Source organism: Podarcis raffonei, chromosome 7 (genome assembly GCF_027172205.1).
Source record: "Podarcis raffonei isolate rPodRaf1 chromosome 7, rPodRaf1.pri, whole genome shotgun sequence".
Classification (NCBI taxonomy): Eukaryota; Metazoa; Chordata; class Lepidosauria; order Squamata; family Lacertidae; genus Podarcis; species Podarcis raffonei.
Genome location: NC_070608.1, coordinates 61,299,999 through 61,320,493, shown reverse-complemented (window position 1 = coordinate 61,320,493; position 20,495 = coordinate 61,299,999). Strand labels below are relative to the sequence as shown.

General features: G+C 41.9%; 1 protein-coding gene across 12 annotated transcripts in view; it reads left to right on the top strand.

The window, feature by feature from the left end:
• The window catches only part of ATXN1 (ataxin 1), a 209,121-nt gene that overhangs the window by 172,935 nt on the left and 15,691 nt on the right, over window positions 1–20,495 (top strand). The window lies entirely within an intron of this gene.

The window sequence follows — 20,495 nt, the reverse complement described above, 5'->3', positions numbered from 1 at the left end:
ATATGGACCAGTCATTGGCCAAGGTGACATGCCATCACAAACATACTTTTGTCTCCTATAGAGCATATTCTGTGCACTCTGTGGTTGAAACAAAAGCCCTTTTCATGGCATGGTACTATGGTAAATCTGCATGTATTTAAATTAACACATACTACTACACAGCAGCCAGTATTAACAGCTGCCACCTCCCCAGCAGAGATGGCAGATAAAATGTAATTCCAAGGGTGACATTTCAGTCTAGACAAAATTAACTTGATATTAATGCTTGTTTTCAAAAGTAAATAAATTGACACCACCATTTTACAAGTAAAGGGGTCTCAGGGTCCCTTCCAACTCTACAATTCTATGATTCTGTGGGGCTTATCAATGTTTAAGGATTATGAGTATTCTTTGCCACACTTTTTAGAAGATAACTCTTGTCTAAAGAATATTAACTGGACTTTCATAGCAGTTTGTAGGAAAGAATCACAATGATTAGAATTTGCAATGCAGCAAGGAATTAGCCTTTTCTGATCATCAGAATCTCTGCATAATCCTCCTTTCTTTTGCCCTTACTTGGCCCATATATATATTATGTGTACACACACACACACACACACACACACACACACACACAAAACTTGCTATCCTATAGGGCAAAGTAGACCTATTGGGCAGACAAAGAATTATGCATACAGTTTTTCAGGATAAGCATGAAAGATCTAATGGCAGAAATTAGCACAAAACCCTTATTTTAAAAAATGTGTTTGCTTCATTTGCCTATCAGCATTTTCTTTTTAAAATACTCAAAAGAACAGTTTTAATGAAGCATTAAAATTGATAGTTTCTTGCCAGCAGGGATCTTTCTCAGGCCTCAGATTATTAAAGACTTCATGAAAACTGCAACACTATCTTCTTGAATCATTTACATTTTTCCCCTTTTTATGGGCTTATGTAACCATGCAGAAAATCTAATAATAAGGGTGCTATTAGTATACACTGTGGTGCTTTTGCGCAAGCTGAGGTGTCATGTTATTACAAATTACAGAGCAGAAATGCTACTCATAGTTTCAGTACATTGCTTATTTGAGTAACCTTTGTCTAAAGTTCTGAAGCCTAATTGAACCATCTTTCTCCCTTGTTCCTTCCTTCTGCTTCATAGCCACTAAAGGGAACATTACAGACTGCCTTTGTTCAGTGAGCTAGAAGTGGCTTTGATATGCAGAAATCTAGATTTGCTGGTTGGAGCCAGAACTGTGAAGCCCTCACTTTCTTGTACTTTGGTGTTTTATTCCAAAGCAAGGAGGAAGCAATAAGAATCCTTATGTTTTAGGTGACAGTTTAAAATTGCCATATCTGAGATCCAACAATCTGGGCAAGATAAACTTTATACTATGCATACCGTATACAGTTCACCATTTTTCTTCTCCTTCCCTGCTCGCCAAAATAGGGTAATTTATTTCAGGTGCTTCATCTCTACTGTTGCCATAAATTTGTGTGTGCAAATTGGCAACTTGAAGAGATGGCAGTGTCAGCTACTACCTAAGGTCGTGTGAACCTGAAGACCTTGTGTGGTGTCAGAGAAAACATCCCTTTCCCCATCCCTCATTTCCCCTCCAAAGAAAGAAATAATCTGTTTATATTTGGGATTGATGAAGAGAATGATGCCCAGGTAAGCTGGTGCTGTCCTCTCTTTTCCATTTACTGCCTTCATCAGGAAAGAAAGTTTGTTCTCCTTTTGTCATTGACTGAAAGTGAGGAGCTTTGGCCACCCAGTATCATAAGTGCCAAGAACCTGGGTATTATCTCTCTCAGCTTTCTAAATTCCAATCTAATGCATAGCCCTAATAGCAGGCGGACCGCCTAAAGCAGGATCAGCCACCCTTAACAATAGGAGAGGAGTTGAGCCTGTGGAATGATTTATTGAACTGAGCCAATGCGGACATTGAAGAGGTTGTAAAGACCTGTGATGTTCTTGGTTGGTTATATACTCCTGCTGACCTAAAAATGAATAAAAATATTCATTAGAAAATAAGCAGTAGGAGATGGGCTACACCACATCATCCATTAAATACTGATTTGCCTTAGGGTATTGGAATCTATTGTCTATTCATACCAAATTATCTATTCATACCAAATTGTCATTACTAGAAACTTCCCTTATTTTTTAAAATTAAAAAAATGTAGTTTTCAGCATTCTGTTGGTATAGTAGACATTGCACAATGTATACCGTTAGTGTCATTCTTTAGACTACAAGGGCCCTTTTTATTCTAGATAGTGTGGAAATGTTTATATAATTTAGCAGAGTTTAAACGATCCCCTGTTTGAGTTAACGCAGCAACAAGCGGGTTGCTAGCTCGTTTAAGTCCTATCAATAATTATACCTAGTTGATAATCCCTTTCTGTCCCTCTTAAAGACAACACACATGAATCTGAATCATATTAACATAAACTACTTTACTATCAGATTCATTCAGGTTTACAGAGTTGTTCCTGAAGGCAGGCTTAGGTTACATAACAGATAAACTATATACTAGATAGTAGTGAGTCATGAGAAGACTGCATCCGAGCAGTTACCAGTTAACACTCCTTGCAGTAACCGACCAACCATCCGACAAAACTGCCTGCCACATAGAGGCAGTTAGTCCTCTCTTGGGATGTTGGACTTGACTGACAGCTTTATATCCCACAGATAGCCTACTTTTCCGAAAACCTATAATAGTATATAAATAAAAGCACAAAGCATCACGAGATCACATTTATAAAATAAAACACAGGTAAATCTAGTACCATAAGAACCAGGCCCGTCTTACCCATAGGCGCTAGGGGTGCAGGGCACCCGGGTACTGGGCTCTCAGGGGTGCCAGGCCGAGAGTCCGAGGCCCGAGAGTTGAGTCCAGGGAAGAGCCCGTCTGTCGGTCAGAGCGCCGCGGCGGGCTCTTCTGCTGTGGGCAGCTCTGCACCGCAAGTTCGGGGGCAGCCGAGCCAGCGAGACACTGAGGCGGCCGGCTGGCTCTGCCCTCCTGCACGCCTGGGACTGGGCAACTAGGGGGGCGGGTGCCAGGCGGAACTTTGCACCCCGGCGCCACATATGCTTAAGACAGCCCTGATAAGAACTCCAGCCCAACAACAGCTGCCCCAGCCCAAATCCTCACCCTAAACATTATATTTTCTCCCACTTCGAAAGGGACATGAAAGATGGGCTGCTTCTCCAAGTTTTGGATCCTGTGTCCAGGCAAATGCTTCAAAAACTTCATTTGCCTCTTAAAACCATGGTTTAACTAGTCCTCCTAGGAAAAAAATATGCTAGAAATTATGGATTCTGTGTAGCTCAGCAGCCCAGTGGGTTTGAAGGGAAATGTTTCACAGCAAACAAACTCAAAAATAATCTGTCTTGGTTATTAAGAGCAAGATTTTCTTTTGACTGCTTGTTTTGGGTAGGGGGAGGAATATATTATTCAAAGACAGGTTTTATAATACAGCAAGAAAACATTCTGAGGCCTAGTGTCTGGTGGCTGTGTTCAGTCAGTTCTCCGCAGCTTTTAAAACTGCTACGGATGAGTAGCATAGCCATGTGCTCCTCCCCTCACATTCTGCACATACATGGAGATCTTGGCTCACATTAAGTCGAGAGTTTCCTGTTACATCTGACCCAGGGAAGTCTGGCTTAATGTTAGTGAACAAACCCAAAAAACTATCCTGACTCATTTTCCAGGTTTGTTAACCAACACTAAGCTAGAGAAACCCTATTTTGACATAATTGGGAACTCTGGTTAAATGTGAGCCAGGATCTGTGCGATGGGAAGGGGAGAGTGGTGAGGGAGGAGTATTTGTCCATGGTTGATGAAGCCTTGGGTGGTCATCCAAATATGGCCACCGTGTTTCTGCCTGTGATTTGCACCAAGAAGATGTTTTCCTTGAGTTTTGATTCATTTATTTTGTATTTATTTAGTAGACTTATATACCACCCTTCATCATAAGATTTCACAAATCTTTCTCTCTGATTCCTGGCCTGTTAGCTGTGATATGATATGATATGCTATGATATGATATGATATCATGATGATTATGTGCTACAGGTACACTTAACATCTTCAACAGCATCAAAGTTCTTACGTAACTGATCATTTAAAAGCTGTGAATGAGAATGTGAAATGTGTTATCAAGGGATTTGCAGAGAATTATAAATTGTTTGCTATAGGTTGACTTTGTTAATAAAGTACATTGGGAAATGAAGGGTGCTATTTCTGAACCTGAGAGGAGCTGTGGTGCTAAGAAGCTGATAGCTACTAATTGATAGCTTGGGGGAGCTTGAAGTTTGATAACAACCAACATTGTGTTAGTACTGCTCTCTCTTATCACGGCCTAGGACCCCCGTACCTACGGGACCGCCTCTCCCAGTATGCCCCACGGAGAGCCTCAAGGTCCATAAATAGCAACACCCTTGTGGTCCCGGGCCCTAAGGAAGTTAGATTGGCTTCAACCAGAGCCAGGGCCTTTTCAACTCTGGCTCCGGTCTGGTGGAACGCTCTGCCTCATGAGACCAGGGCCCTGCAGGATCTGATTTCTTTCTGCAGGGCCTGTAAGACAGAGTTGTTCCGCCTGGGCTTTGGCTTGGAGCCAATTTGATTCCCTCCCTCTCTTTCTTTTTTCTTTTTCTTTTCCTTCTCCTTCTGTGATGAGGCTACATTTTAATATTTTAATGTTTCAATATTTTAATGTTGTATTTTTTAATTTTGTTTTTAATTTGTAATCATTTAACTTGTTTTTATTATTGCTTGTAAGCCGCTCTGAGCCCGGCCTTGGCTGGGGAGGGCGGGGTATAAATTATTATTATTATTATTATTATTATTATTATTATTATTATTATTATTATTTGTTATCTGTATTTTGTTTTCGTCATGTGATATAACAGAGGTCTTTAAAAGATGATGTTGCAAAGAAGGACAAGAAGTTGGCTACCACTTTCCCCTTCTCTACATGCCTTAGTTCTCCTTAGTATTGGCTGTGCGTTTGTTGTGTTTGCCACCTCTTGTAAATAAAAGTAGTAAATAAAAGCAGAAGTAAATAAACAATTAAGAGAGCACAGTGAAATCAGGACCTCACAGGGCCCTTCTCATATCATTTTTGTTTGCAGCTTAGCTTAGTTCTTTCCTGCACCCCAAAGGTTATATCAGAAGCCCCAGGCCATAATGGAGGAGTCTGTTCTGGAGGTCTTTCCCACCACTAGCAACTTTCCTCCTAGAAAGTGGAGTAAAACTGGCACAGAGTGGACCTACAGCATCACTCCAGTTTCTGACATGAGGCCTTATGTGACAGATTTGGGGCATGCAAAAGCCTATTGCCGCCTTTTTAAACTAGGCTTTGTTACACAGCTTTATACCCGTACCCACTATGAAAGTTGTTCTCATCAGTTTCCCCAATTCATCTCATTAGCACAGGACTTGGCATGTCGTCCTTTAATGCCAATTTAAGACCTTGGAAGCAGAAGGATTTGCAGGCCACAGACTCTATAGACCCCCCATTCCACGCTTGACTCTTTCAGAAGCCTGGAGGAGGGAGAAGATGATGACTTGCCATGTGAATGATGACTATTAGGTAGTGGGTGGACATAGCCAGACAACACAGAGATTTCTCCAAGTAACTGAACCGCAAACAGCTCAGCCGGCCTGCTTTTATAGGCAGCCGGCTGTCAGCATTGTAACAACAACAGCCCAGGGTTTCCCGCCTAAATTAACTGACGTGGACCTGAGTGAAAACTATATACACAATACCCCCTGGTGGCCAGGGTGAGAACTTCAATACATAACAATGATAATGAAGAGGGGAGCGAATAAGAACCCACTTAGGTTGTTAATGTGCACGGACATTGGGGTCAAAGATTGTATCAGCCCCAGGACTAAATTGGCTTGTTCCAAGTTAAACCTCAGACAACACTTACAGATTAGTCCAAAGTGTGACCTACCATGTTGGATAGCGTTGGGAGGGGGGGAATTCCTGTGTCCATTCCTGCCAACTCCCAATACCAAGAAGCTTCCCAGTGTGCAGGAAGGTAGATGCTACTGTCCGAGCTATCCCCACTCATGGTAGCTAGCAGAAGCCTCTGAAACGGGGCGTTTGGGGGAAGAGATGGACCAGGACAGGGTTCTCAGCCTCTTTAGCCAGCCCCACTGCTGTTGCATGATGGCAGTGGGCCCAATCTGGGCCTCTATACTGCACTGACCTGGGAGCTGATGCAGTGAAGGAACATATTTTTCATACCTCTCCCACACTTCACAACCTGGCTAGCAGGGGCAGGTCTCTAGATACAGCGAGGGCGGAGCTTGTCCCATCGGGCACTGTCACTTGCAGCCAGGGGCTTGGTCTGCAGCCTTTGTTTTGTATTCTGAAATCTTTGCATCTCCATAATCTCCTATTTCTCCCGCTTATTCCAAAAGCTCTTTCAAAATGTTCATAAAGTGATTAATTTAAGTGATGGCAAGGCGTGTCCTTTAGAACCTAATAATAATGTAAAATCTTACTGTAGTATGTGGATCATAAGTGACAGAGACAGTACAGTACAGCATGCCTACCAGTTCTTAAGAAACGCTTTGACTTCCTCGCTACCACTGCTTTTCACTTTATAGTTAATTCCTGCTCTTCACAGTTTCTTGGGGTGAGATCAAGTTGGAGATTGGTCTACAGTTAACTGGTCTAACTTGTATCCCTTCTCTTCACTTTCCCGCCCCGCAAATACCTGTACAGTGGTACCTCGGGTTAAGAACTTAATTAGTTCTGGAGGTCCATTCTTAAGCTGAAACTGTTCTTAACCTGAGGTACCACTTTAGCTAATGGGGCCTCCTGCTGCCGCCATGCCGCCACCACATGATTTCTGTTCTCATCCTGAAGTAAAGTTCTTAACCCGAGGTACTATTTCTGGGTTAGTGGAGTCTGTAACCTGCAGAGTCTGTAACCCGAGGTACCACTGTACAGCTTAGTTTTTAGATTTGCTGAACACATGGTGCTGACCAATTCCCAAGACCACCATCCACATACTTGCAAAGGAGAGGTGATCTTTTTAAATCACCTTGTGGTGGAAAGTAAGTCCCAATAGAAACATTTTAGATTAATGATTTAAATATAGCAGCTTGTATAGAAGCCAGCACTGAATGTTAAATGAGAGCTTTAAAAAGTTGTGATCCATGTAAAACTTTATTAGATATATTCAGTGCTATTCTTCTAGAAAAAGGGATTCTGGAACCCATCGTGAACTCACCCTTGAATGGATTGTGGCTGTGCAAAAGAAGGGTGCATCGTCTCCCTGAGGGCTTCTTTGTTTAGCTGCACATATCACAGTATAGAAATTTCAGACTGAAAACTATACTTTTATAGCATTCTCAAGAACAATAAGGGGGGGAAATTGCTAGCAGATTACCTTCCCCTCTCACAATTTGGTCTGAACAACAAACAGCTTCTGATGTTTAATTTCCACAGAGAAATGCGAAGGCGCACAGTAATGCAACCAATAAACCACACTAGTGACTGCAGATATTTCTTAAGTTTATATCCCGCCCTTCTTTATAGGTGCGGAAACATCACAGACTCTGTCTGGCCCATCCACTTGCTGAATTTCATTCATCCCACCTGAGAAGAACTTTGAAGGCGCAGATTGAGCCCCCTGGCAGCTGCCTGGTCTACAGGGTCCCACCTCCTATAAGAGGCAGCCCAGCACTGGACAGCTGATAGCTAGCTCAATTTACATCTTCCAAGTGCTCTTTTTGGAAATGCCTGATACATAGCCCCTCATGCGCAAGGCCAGTCAGCACCAGAAGACCCCTTCCCTCAAGGAGGGGTGCCTGATAGCTACCTTTATCCAAGAATTCAAAGCCTTACTTAGATGGGAGAGATCTGTGGAACCTGCTTGATTTTTCTGTAGTTCAACAACCCATGGTAGAAGAAATATTCTCCATCCTTGTTCTATATCAGGCATAGCCAAACTCGGCCCTCCAGATGTTTTGGGACTACAACTCTCATCATCCCTAGCTAACAGGACCAGTGGTCAGGGATGATGGGAGTTGTAGTCCCAAAACAGCTGGAGGGCCGAGTTTGCCTGTTCTACATAGTCGTCAGAACATCTGCATTCTCGGGCCTTTTTTGTACATTGTTCATATCTCATTAAGGGCCATTGCTATCCTGTGCCAGGGTTTTTAACACCCTTTGTATGTAACATTTTTGTTCTTTGACAAAGTTCCTTGTTTTTCCTGTATTTTATCACAGCTGCAAGGGGTGATTGCTAAAAATCTAGTAACTCTATAATTTATTCTCCTTGCAAGTGAATGCTCTCACACACATAATACACACATGCTGTTCACACTTACGCTTTATTAATAGAGAAAGAGAAGTGTGTGTTCCCCACAAGAGTAACCCACCTGCAAAGGTCATTTAAGGATAGCAAAACTGCTGGTAATTGTTTGTAATGCCTTTGTGTGTGTTGGTGTTATACAGTGTGTGTCCCAGATGAAACAACACACTTTTTTATGTTTGGTTTGGGTAGTACAAATCAGGAGTGAGAGTGTGTGTAGATAGCTTGTGCTTCAAAACAGCAGCCTCCATGTATTTTTATTTATTTGTGTCCCCCCTTTTCGTGGCGTTTTAAGTGATTACAGTGCACTCCTGTGCATTTTTATGCTGAAATAAGTCCCTAGTTTTGAAAAAAGTTTTTCTTTCTCTTTTATTTTCTAGATTGTAATTTGGAATAATTTACAATGAGTAAAGAGATGCTTAGTGGACTCATCTTCACAAGCATCAGTAAGCAGTGGAAAGGGAGAAGTCTTCCCTTTGAATTAAGTTGAAATATTATTTCAGCTTGGTCTAGAAAATGTGAAAGCTTTTATACTGAGTGGTCATGAGGAGACATCACTGAGATTATGATAAACTATACGCTAGCAATGGCACATATACTTTCCTTTTCTCGAGTTACTTGTTAGAGTCAATTGAACCCTGACTCTGAATTATGTGCGATCATCATGTGCCGTGTTAACTGAACTGGGTAAGATTTGGCTCTTTGCAGCTGATGAATTTAGTTTTCTAGACTTTGCAAAGAGCTCTCTCTGTGTCTCTTAGGCTTTTAGTGCAGCACGTTGGTCATATCTGAGCAGATACAAGCCTGGAAAGTTTCTATACAAAACACCATTTTCTTTGCAGCCAAGCCAGAGGGGAACAGCAGCACTTATCAGAGCAAGGGTGACCTTTGCCCATCCCCCAAACCTTGTTTTTAGCCATCAGGTTGGTGTGGAGCCATAGGCCTCTTTTGCCGTAGAGCACAGGGCATGGCAAGTTGGTAAGCAAAATCGTTTCCGGCTGCATCCTCATGTGAGAAGGAATTAACTCCTTTCTTCTAGAGATCCGGTAGACTAAGGAAAGCTTCAGTGTGCAAAGATACTGAAGGGTTGCTTAGATCTATGGGAAGAGATGAGCTTTGGGGCATAGCTCGTGTATGAAAGATGTTCAGAAAGTATGAAAGAAAGTACAGTGATACCTTGGTTTACGAACTTAATCTGTTCTGGAAGTCCGTTCTGAAACCAAAGCGTTCTTAAACCAAGGTGCACTTTCCTATCGAAAGTAATGCAAAATGGATTAATCCGTTCCAGACTTTTAAAAACAACCCCTAAATCAGCAATTTAACATGAATTTTAATATCTAACAAGACCATTGAACCATAAAATGAAAGCAATAATCAATGTACTGTACTATAAAATAGATAAAACAGTATTGTGGATGATCAAAATAAAAATTAAAAAAAATTCTTACCTGCACTGATGATTGTCATTGTTTGGATGGGGGGCTTTTATCCATCTCCGCAGTCACACAATCAATCAATCAGTAGCTGAACTGGGATCCACACAGATCCCTCCCCATGCTGCTGCGGGAAATGCTCCCTAGAGTGCTCGTGCCTCCTGCAGTGGCATGGGGGGGGGGGAGTTGCGCGCCCGCCAACCAGATGGCAGGTAGGCACACAGCTTTGCTCCCTAGCAGCTCTGGGAAACACTGTGACAACCCCCTTCTCCGCTGCTGGACAATGAAAGTGTGGTACTCAAAACAGAAGTGCACCCCTGAATGGAGTAGGTTCGTAAACCAATAAAAAAAAAAAAAATACACAACCCAGAACACTAATTTCCAGATTTGAAGTGTTCGTAATCCAAAAAGTTTGTTACCTGTTTGTAGCCCGAGCTACCACTGTAGGATTCTCTTGGGTATGCTTTGAATATCCACCTGTGTGTTAACTGTAACCATTGCACATCCTGCTTTGGGTGCTTGTGTCCCGCGGCTATCAGGACTCATTCCAAGTTTACATTTTTCTTTCAAATTTTAAAGCATGAGGAAAGCTAATAAATCAGATAGTTTTCAAAGTCTGTTTCTGTCCATCGATTCCTCGGGTACTACCCCCCACCCTGCCGTCAAAGCATTTTGGTTTGGATTTTTATAGATTTGGCAAGACTGTGCAGCCACAAAGATAAATGCAATTAGTATGTATGCTTTTCTCTCTTTTTTCTTTTTTCTTTTTTGACAAGCGGCAAGAAGTCATGAGCACACTCGGTGATTTTTCCCTCCTTTTATTACCTATACAATTGCAGCTGGAATAATGGTATTGCATGAAGTGGTGCTGAATAAGTAATGTTGGAAGCTTTTGCTAGAAGAAAACCTGCAGTTCTATTCCCAGAAGGTTTACCACTATATATCAAGAAGGCCTGTTTCCCAGGAAACAGTTAGATCATCTTGCTTTTATACTAATGTAAAGCGCTCATTATAGTTTGGGACTAGCTCTTTGCTAATACATCAGTCTTCCATCTTCCATGGCATGTTGAAAGAGCTCAGTATTTTATCAAATTAACTCTGGCAGGAGATGATGTGATCTCCTAAAAATATGCATAGTCCCTCTTGAAAGCCATCAATGTGTTCATGCAGTGCAGTTGCCAGCCTTTCAGGAGAGAGATATCACACCCTCATTTTTGGAAATATCTATCTAGTACAAATTTCAAAGTTGTACCCTTTGGGAGTCCTTTAGATATTTAAAATCTACTGAGGTGACCATGTTTTCGGTTAGAGAATTTAGTCAGTTGACACCCATAATGCATGCGCGTAAAGTGCATGCAACACACACACAGGCTTTATAAGATACAACAGGGGATTTCAATTGCGTACGATTTTACTACAGTGACTTCAAATGTTTATTAACCTCATTTTTTTAAACTGAACTTCTGAGAGGAGAAGAACGGGGGTGGGGGGAGACATTCTGTTGCATTGATCCAAGCAAAGGATTATCCCCGTTGTAAAGTGAGATGTTTAATGGTACATTTTTAGTAAGGCAATTAATAGCTTTAAGCTTTAATGGGTGTACGAAGACAACTCAAGAATATATGAGCACTTACTGAGATTGGGCTTTCTCTAGCCTTTTACCACTGTGAAGCAGTAATGTCTCTTGACTGACAAATGCCTCGGTGACATGGATTGTGAGGAAACCTAGCAACACTTACTTGCTGCTTAATAATGCTTCCCCATCCCTTTCCCCCTGCATATTGAGTATCACTGCATCGGCATGCAGAAGCACCTGAGCTTTAATTCATTCTTCTCTGTTTGCTCTAGAAGTGACCTTCAACATTTGTCTCTGTTTTTAATTGTGGTCTCACAGCTCACCACCAATCCATGAACCACATGCTTCATATGTGTACTTGGACTGTGTGTGTTTGTGTGTGCGCACATGCTTGGTTGTCTCTTTAAATCACTGAAGCCAATGGAAACCCTCCACCCTGGGAGATCAGAGCTGACTGTTTTAAATTGCTCAAGGTTTAAGCCTTGATTTTGTATGTCTCAATGAAACATGGGTCTTCGGTTGGTGAGCTGAGACGCACTACCATGCCAGTGATCTAAGGTGGGTTCCAATAGCAGCACTGTCACTATCCCATATATGGTTAAAAAAATTAAGAAATGGGGCCCCAAGTACATGTTTGGTGGGTCCCCTGTCTGAAAAGGTTGAAGGTTACTGCAATAAAGAATGTGTTAAAAAATAAAAAGACACACTTCGTTTTGTTTTTTGATTTTCTACCACTAATAGTAATGTTTTGAGTTTGGGGGAGGTTGGGGAACTGGCCAGGCAAGATTTTTTGAAGATGATGACCAGCTGGCCACTTTAGTGCTCATCTGAGAACTTGAAATGAATGAGCTGAGTTGCAGTACAGTGGTACCTCTGGTTACGTACTTCATTCGTTCCAGAGGTCTGTTCTTAACCTGGAACTGTTCTTAACCTGAAGCACCACTTTAGCTAATGGGGCCTCCCACTGCTGCCACACTGCCGCCACGCGGTTTCTGTTCTCATCCTGAAGCAAAGTTCTTAACCCCAGGTACTATTTCTGGAGTCTGTAACCTGAAGTGTATGTAACCCGAGGTACCACTGTAGTTACATCTAAGTGAGAAACAACCAAAAGGGCAGGGGGGGGCTGGGTGGGAGAGTTGCTGTCTGAGAGAGGGCTGGAAGCCAGGGAGATGACTCAGTGAGAGGTGGGTTCAGAGACATGTCTAGCTCTGTGCTGGATCCAAAGCTGTGACTAGTGGATAATTAAATTCTTTTGGTGTGTTAACACTGCAAGACCCTCCCTCCTGCCTTCAGATTGTATGTAGGTGTTAATAAAACCATATAGCTTAAAGACACCACAGTCACCATTGGCCTTCCAAGGAAACTGACCCCTGGGTGAGCATTGGAACCCCCGGAGCTTCTCAGCACTGAAGAGATTGGGGTGTGTGAGCAACAACAGGATGGACAATGGCAGTGTGTTTTAACTTGCTCATTTCCCACCCACCAGCACCCCAACTTTCCTCTTGTATTGCCACCTTTTGGCAGGCTATACGTAGCAAGAAGTATGTGTGCAGAATAAAAACCCTGGGGGAAAATATGAAATGAATTCCTATTTGACAGCCTCAAAGGCCTCTGCAAATTAATCTTTCAGCGTTGACTTGGTGTGGCACACTCCTTGCTGGTGCATTTTAGTGGCTGCTAGCTGGTACAAGTATTTTTAAAAATACATCTTTTCTTCTTCAATGAATGACTGAATGAATGTACACCTGATTAACTTAATGAAGCTTGGCCAGTAGTGGGAGGAATTACTTGGCTGCTGAGAGCTCCAGGAGGTCTGGCAAATGATGAGACTTGCCGTATGCTTTTTCAAACCCAGACTCTGGTGCTTTGAGCCATAAGTGAAGGCTGCAGGAATTATTTGATTATTCAGTTGAAAATTGCTGCAAGTAGAAAGTTACTTGTCTGTCCCTTTAGCTTGTAACTTTTGTAACTTTTGTATTCCATTTTGTAACTTTGCTAGATTTCCAAAGCAGTTTTTACAAGATGGATATGGTATCAAGGAAGAAAAAGTTACAACTTACTGTCTTAAAAATAAAATAAAATCGGTCGTTGTTTTGTTGTTTCCCCCCTGTAGAATAAATTTAACTGCCTGGTGGTGGAATAATTTAATTTTGTTTTAGGTAACTATTGTACTTAAAACAAAACAAAAAAGTTGTTTCTGCATTTAAAAGGACAAACCTTAATAAAACATTTTTTAAAAAAATGAATTTCCCAAATTTACTTAGGTAGTTTTGCCTGTTTCCCATATGTCTTGTTGCAAGAGCTAAGGGCAGGTGATGTATTCTTGTCACACTTCAGCTCATATTTAAAAATAAATAAATAAAATCTTAATATTTCACACTTCAGAATCATGTTGAAAATACATTGGTCTTTCCTTATATTCTGACTTCTGTTTGGAACCACTGCAGGCTCAAATGATGACAGCTCCCATTTTAACTCTCTTCCCCCTGCTCTTCTTTTTGCTTTCCAGAAGTATATGGAAAATGTAGGGATTTGTTGGCCCACAATACCACTTTCTCTGTTTTCTACCAGTTTGGTCTCATTGACTAACATGGGTGCATGTTGGGCAGTTTTTGTTGAGATCATTACAAGTTCAGGACTAGAGCACATTTGTACACTACTGAAGTCCAATGTTCGGTTTTTGACGTCTGTAGTCTGAGGATGCCAGATGGCTAGGCTGGGCTTATTTCAGAGACTGGAGAGAGACAATCACAGTCAGTAATAGGCTAGATGAATCAATTACTGAGCCAGTGCAAGATACTTGAATTGCACGGCTGTAACATGGCACAAACTGCATTACATTGACACAAGGGCATTTAATGTGCCATTGTGTCTTCACACAGGTTTTCAAGAAGATAGGATCAGGTTGTAAGAAGAAGGTCTGTAGGTGCAGCTTTACTAAAATCTCATAACTCATATTCTGAGACACTGTGTGACTATTACATCATAAATCATGCCTTTGAATCACCAATGCTTCTTAATTCCCCCCCTTACTTGAATGCTGTATTTCATTTCTCTAAAATATCAGGCTCTAGATTATTTATGTCAATGTGCCACGCAGGATATTCAAGCAAACGTACCTGTAAAACTATTCCATCCTGTTGCCTTCATTTGGCACGTTACACAAGATGCCTCTCTCTGAGCCTGAGAGGTATCTTGTGTTATGTGCCAAAATATGGTGCCAAGAATAGAAAGCCTGTGGTGGTCTAAAGTTTACTACCAGTGATTGTACAAATGTAGCTTAGCAATTTTTATTTTTAGCACAACATAAAAATAAAAACCCAGACATCAAATATAAGAGTGAATGGACTGGTCTTGTGAAACCTGTGTTGATAGAAAACTTGACTATATCTATCTGATTTTAGAATCATATTTACTATATTTGAACCAATAAAAATGAAACATCTAGAGGAATATATTAAGTGTGGTAGAATTTGCAGGTAAAAAACAAGCCATACCTTCATTGAAAACTTTTCCAGTTTGCAATAAAGTTGTACACAACTAATTGGAATCTACTATGTAAAGTATGGAAGTGAAAGCTGGACCATAAAGAAGGCTGATCGCCGAAGAATTGATGCTTTTGAATTATGGTGCTGGAGGAGACTCTTGAGAGTCCCATGGACTGCAAGAAGATCAAACCTATCCATTCTTAAGGAAATCAGCCCTGAGTGCTCACTGGAAGGACAGATCCTGAAGCTGAGGCTCCAGTACTTTGGCCACCTCATGAGAAGAGAAGACTCCCTGGAAAAGATCCTGATGTTGGGAAAGATGGAGGGCACAAGGAGAAGGGGACGACAGAGAACAAGATGGTTGGATAGTGTTCTCGAAGCTACCAGCATGAGTTTGACCAAATTGCGGGAGGCAATGGAAGACAGAAGTGCCTGGCGTGCTCTGGTCCATGGGGTCACGAAGAGTCGGACACGACTGAACGACTAAACAACAACAATGTAAAGTACATAAACCTCCAAGAACAGGGTGTGGGATGACCACACAGTTCTTTAAACATAAGATAAAATGTTGTACCTCTGACATGCATAACATTTTTAAAACACTTAAATAAGTAACAGCAACAAAAATCTCACATGACTTTACACACATAGCACTTGCTATTTAGGCAGCCCATGCAGAATCGCCGCACTTCACAACTCTTGCGTAGGTCAAACAAACTATTACATAGAGCACAATGTTGCTGAAATTTCCTGCAAGATACTTTCTTCTTTTCCTGGTGTGGCATGTCCTATCAGTTCAGAGACTAACCCTATTGACACCCTAGGCAAGGTAGCTATGTTTCTAGATTCAACCCAGAGTTTGATCAACTCCAGATCCAGGTCTATTTGGGATGCTCTGTCTGTTGTGGGTTGTTCTGGTTGCAAAAACTTAGGCTTTTAAATGGGCATTGCCCACTATCCTTTGGGGGGGGGGAAATGCCATTGACCATGCATTTGGAAGACCATCAGATCACAGATGTCTATGCCATTTTTAGTTTTATTATATAAAGAGTGCTTTGAGACTTCAAATTCTAGACTGAGATTGCTGTGCACTGAACAAAGAAGAGGTATTGTCAATCCTACTTTTCGCACATATTATACAAGTGTTAAATCTTCTTAGAAACCCAAAATGCTTCTGCTTACATTTCTGGATTTGTGGGAAAGGAACGCATTGAGGAATTTCTAGTTTACTTTTTGCAATGTGCAACGGCAGTCAGGATTTTTTTTCATTAGCTAATCCTGTAACTAGTTGTTAGGTTCTGTCTGGAACCATGCAAATGTGTTGTTAGCTCCTCAACCGCTGTTGGGCCTAGATTTTGAGTTGCTGGAACTGTCTGGTTGCAATTATAGCTAAGGGTGGGAAACACTCAACAATGCATTTTGTAAATACCTTTCTGTGAACAGAGCAATGCAGTTATCTAAAAGTCCTTGATTAAAGATAGCCACTGACCTTGGTCACCTCCTGAGATGAAGGCGTAGATCGCTTGCAAACATTTGCAGATGCAGTTTTGGGGCACAGTGAATCCAAAAGTCAAACTAGTAAGCATGGCACAAAATGATGGAATAACAGGTTTGGGGTATACATCTTTACACAAGGAAAAACAAAAAAAATTAAACAGCACTTTGCAAGGTCTCTTTGACCCAGCACCTTTATGCTCATGCTTTTTTCAGTTTTCTCCATAACTTCAATAGGAGTAGAACTGAACCCAAATTTTGCAAAAATAATATCAAATTTTCAGTAAATTTAGGACGCCCTTTCCTCTTAAAAAAACAACACAACAGGTTAGTTTGGTCCCTGTCATGATTGAGGAATATCTGGAACATAGAGTTGTGAGAGACTGATAACAAAAGTTTTATTCATTTTATTTTCAGTACTCTTGGGGGCCGTTTAACCATACCTGTCAACAGAGGGTGAACAAAATAATGTGAAAATACTCTTTACTACCTTGGCTGGTTTCTTTTCTTTTTTAATGCAGGAAGCAGTAGTAATAGATTTCCCATGCTTACTAAAACAAGCTTTTCTAGAGCAGTAATTTGCTGAAGCAAGCAAGAAATGGTCTGAAATACTTGATCCCAAGGTTTATTTTTAGCATGTTTCTTTAACTATTCAGCCTCATTGTGTTACCCTACTCCATTCTTATAACCTTTATCTACCCTTAACTGTCTTTTTTTCTTCCCGGTAGATTATCATAATCTACTGCAAAAGGCTTATTGCAGACTGATTGTAAGACTTGTGGCAACAGCAGATGTGGTTAGGTTGGGCTGAGCAGAGGCTTCGTACTGCTGTATTCCAAGAGTGACAGTTCAGTAAACCTTTGATGATTGAGGAGCCCTGACTTGCCTACAAGGTCACTTAGAAATAGGGAACATTATGCCTCTCTCAGAAATCACGAGAGGAATTCAGCATTGCACCCTTCCAATGGTTCCATCTGTGCAAGCATTGCAACCTTTGCTAGATGGACCAGTTCTCCTCTCCTCTCCTACCCCCCACTGTTCTGGGGGTTCTCCCAGCCTCCCCAGAATGAATTTGGAGGGGGGCATGGGGAAGGGGGCCAAGCCCTGTTGTGCAAGCAGAAGTCTTTGTGCGGGACTTCCATTGATTAGGTGAATCGCACCCCGTGAACATAAAGCATAGAGTTGTTGAGTCATGCAAAAACCCATAATGAGCAAGTTGAGGTTAGCCTAACATCCAGTAATCTGGAATGCTTTAACTATCAGCTGTATATTTTTTTCTGTGGACTTGAGACTGGAATGGATGGCTTCGTATGATGCTAGGTTACTTAGGACAGTAACATGGAATATCCTTCCTGAAACACTTTTTCTAGTTTAATGCTAAGCCGAAACGATAAATCATACCCAAGCTTGAGTGCTGTGTCTATGTGTATGTACAGGGAGGGATTATGCTTCCGTTCTGGAGCATTCTCCTATCTGTACTAGTGTCAACTATGATTACCTGGTTTAATATCTTGGTCCTCAATTTTAAGTAAGCAGGGATCACCACAAGGATAAACTTCCAGGTACAGACATTGCACATACACACTGCCACCCAAAGAAAAATCATATGAATTTATGTTATTGGACCAGAATGTATTTTGTTCGGAAATTAAAGAATGAATGAACTTGTGTTATCTAAAGGGCACACAGGGGAAGTAATCTTCTGAGTTGAAAAAGTGATTAAAATGCTTATTCGAAAGAAGCAGCAGCAAAATAATGTATTTGCACTTTGGAACATTACCCCAGGTAGATATCCCGCCCCCCCGCCCCCAGTTTTGCCACTTATCACTATCGGGGTGTTTCCCTCTGTCCTTTTGGGCAGTGTTCAAATTATGAGGGGGGGGGGAGTAAGGGTTGTCCTCTCCTCAATTTTATCCAGATTATGCTCTCCTTGTATTCTTCTAAAATGCTTAACTTAAGAGAGTAAGACCCCTCTGTCCTCCTGTAATTCAAGCACTGCTTCTTGAGTCTAAGCCAGGTCTCAACATACAAGCAACTCTGAGAAGGAGATCTTGAGAGAAAGGGGCCTCCTTTCTTATGACATACAGTGGTGCCTCGCAAGACGAAATTAATTCGTTCCGCAAGTTTTTTCTTCTTGCGAGTTTTTCGTCTTGCGAAGCACGGTTTCCCATAGGAATGCATTGAAAATCAATCAATGCGTTCCTATGGAGACCGTCCGGGGACAGAGGGGAAGCGCCCTGGACCTGTTTTAAAGCAAGGGAATGGGCAGCGGGGAGAATCGCTTCTCCCCGTTGCCGCCCCTTGGTTCAAAAGGGGTCCGGGGAGAGAGGGGAAGGCGCGCGTGCCTTCCCCTCTGTCCCCGGAGATTGCGGGGCTGGCAACGGGGAGAAGCGATCTTCTCCCCGCTGCCCCTTGCTTCAAAAGAGGTCCGGGGACAGCGGGGAAGACGCGCTGCGCTTCCCCGCTATCCCCGGAGCTTGCGGGGCAAGCTTCGTTTTGCGAAGCAAGCCCATAGGGAAATGCGTCTTGCGAAGCGGCTAAGAAAACGAAAAACTCCTTCATCTAGCGAGTTTTTTGTCTTCCGAGGCGTTCGTCTTGCGGGGTACCACTGTACTCGTCTGACCCATGTACTACAGCTTGCCTGTAGTACACAGGAACAGAAAGATCCTCATACCAACGCACACAGAGAAGCAGGCAGTCTTTCTCTGCCATCCCACACTTCAAATCTGTCACAGTATGGAAAACAGAATCATCCTGTAAGGGAGGATGCCAGCGTAACTGCGAACATTCAGATCTGAATTTTACAGCTGCTGTTTTAGTCCTAATGCATCACGTGGTTTTACCCCTTGAAATTTGTTGGATCTTCTTCCTTGGGCAGAGCAGTTCCTGGTCCCTTGTAAGTGCCCTGCTCCTATGCAGAGCACAATCCACACAGCATCTGTAGCACATAGTTCATTTGTTACTAAGATATAAGGGAACAGAACGTAGGAGTTTGTCATATTATGTAATTTTAACCATGCGGGTGGAGTTTGACCTGTGCATACTGATGCAGATTGTAGGGATCCAAAAGTAAGCTCCTGTAAGGGCCCTTCTCCTGTGAATATGCCAAAGAGGTGGGGGAAGAGGAGGAGACATTTCAGCACCTGTAGCAGCCAGTATTTGAAATATTGAGAAATAAAGACCTATCCTTGACTTTATGCTATATAATAATATTTGCTATCTGCTCATAAGAGTAATTCTCTCACCTTGTTGCTACATGGGTTGGTTCTGCCTGTCTTCCAGTTTAAAGTTGTGAATTAAAAAAATATGTACTCTTGGGGAGGGAGCAGGAAATAAGTCTACTAAATGAAAAATTAATATTTTTTGAATCAGTTTCATGTGCATCATACACTGCATAAAAAGGAATCTTCGTGCTATTGTATGATCACATCAGGATTCATTTTCTGCAGTTCTTAAATCAGTGTCCCTGTGTGCCTCTGCACATTGGTAAAACTGTGGAATGGGGGGACAGGGAGAGACGTTTATTGAAAACTACTGCTAACTGTGCATGTACAGTAGTCAAAACCTACTAATGAAAACAGAAGGAATGGTAGAATACTGACTGTTCAGTGCCACTTCAGAATCACACTGTGTCCTGGAATCAATTTGAATGGGGAGGTTTGTAGGGAAAGAGAAATGGCAAACTTGCAATTCTAACTCAAGCACAATGCTGTGATCTTTCAGGTGTTTGCATCATCTTTCTCTGCTTTCTGTGGTAATTTCACAAAGATGAACCTGTCTTATTGTTTGAGGAGAGGTACTTTTCTTTTTACAGAGTACATCCTTACTCCTTTCACTACCTTCATCATCTCTGTGCCTCAATATGAAATTATGCCAATTACCCTAAATCTGTTTGTATATATCGTACACTAAAAGCCATAGTTGTTCATGTACTGTGCATGTTTTATCCGTTAATGCACTTCATGTAGTATGTGAATAATGCTGCAATCCAGAGATTTAGGCTACATGCTTTGTTGAGTATATAATGATTTCCTGAGAGTGAAAATGGAAAAGGACTTCTGGATCTGACCAAAGGCCCATCTAGTTCAGTATGCTGTGTTCACAGTGGCCTGCCAGGTGTCTGTGGGAAGCCCGCAAGCAGGATACAGGTGCAGCAGCACTCTCTCCCCACATGATCCCCAGC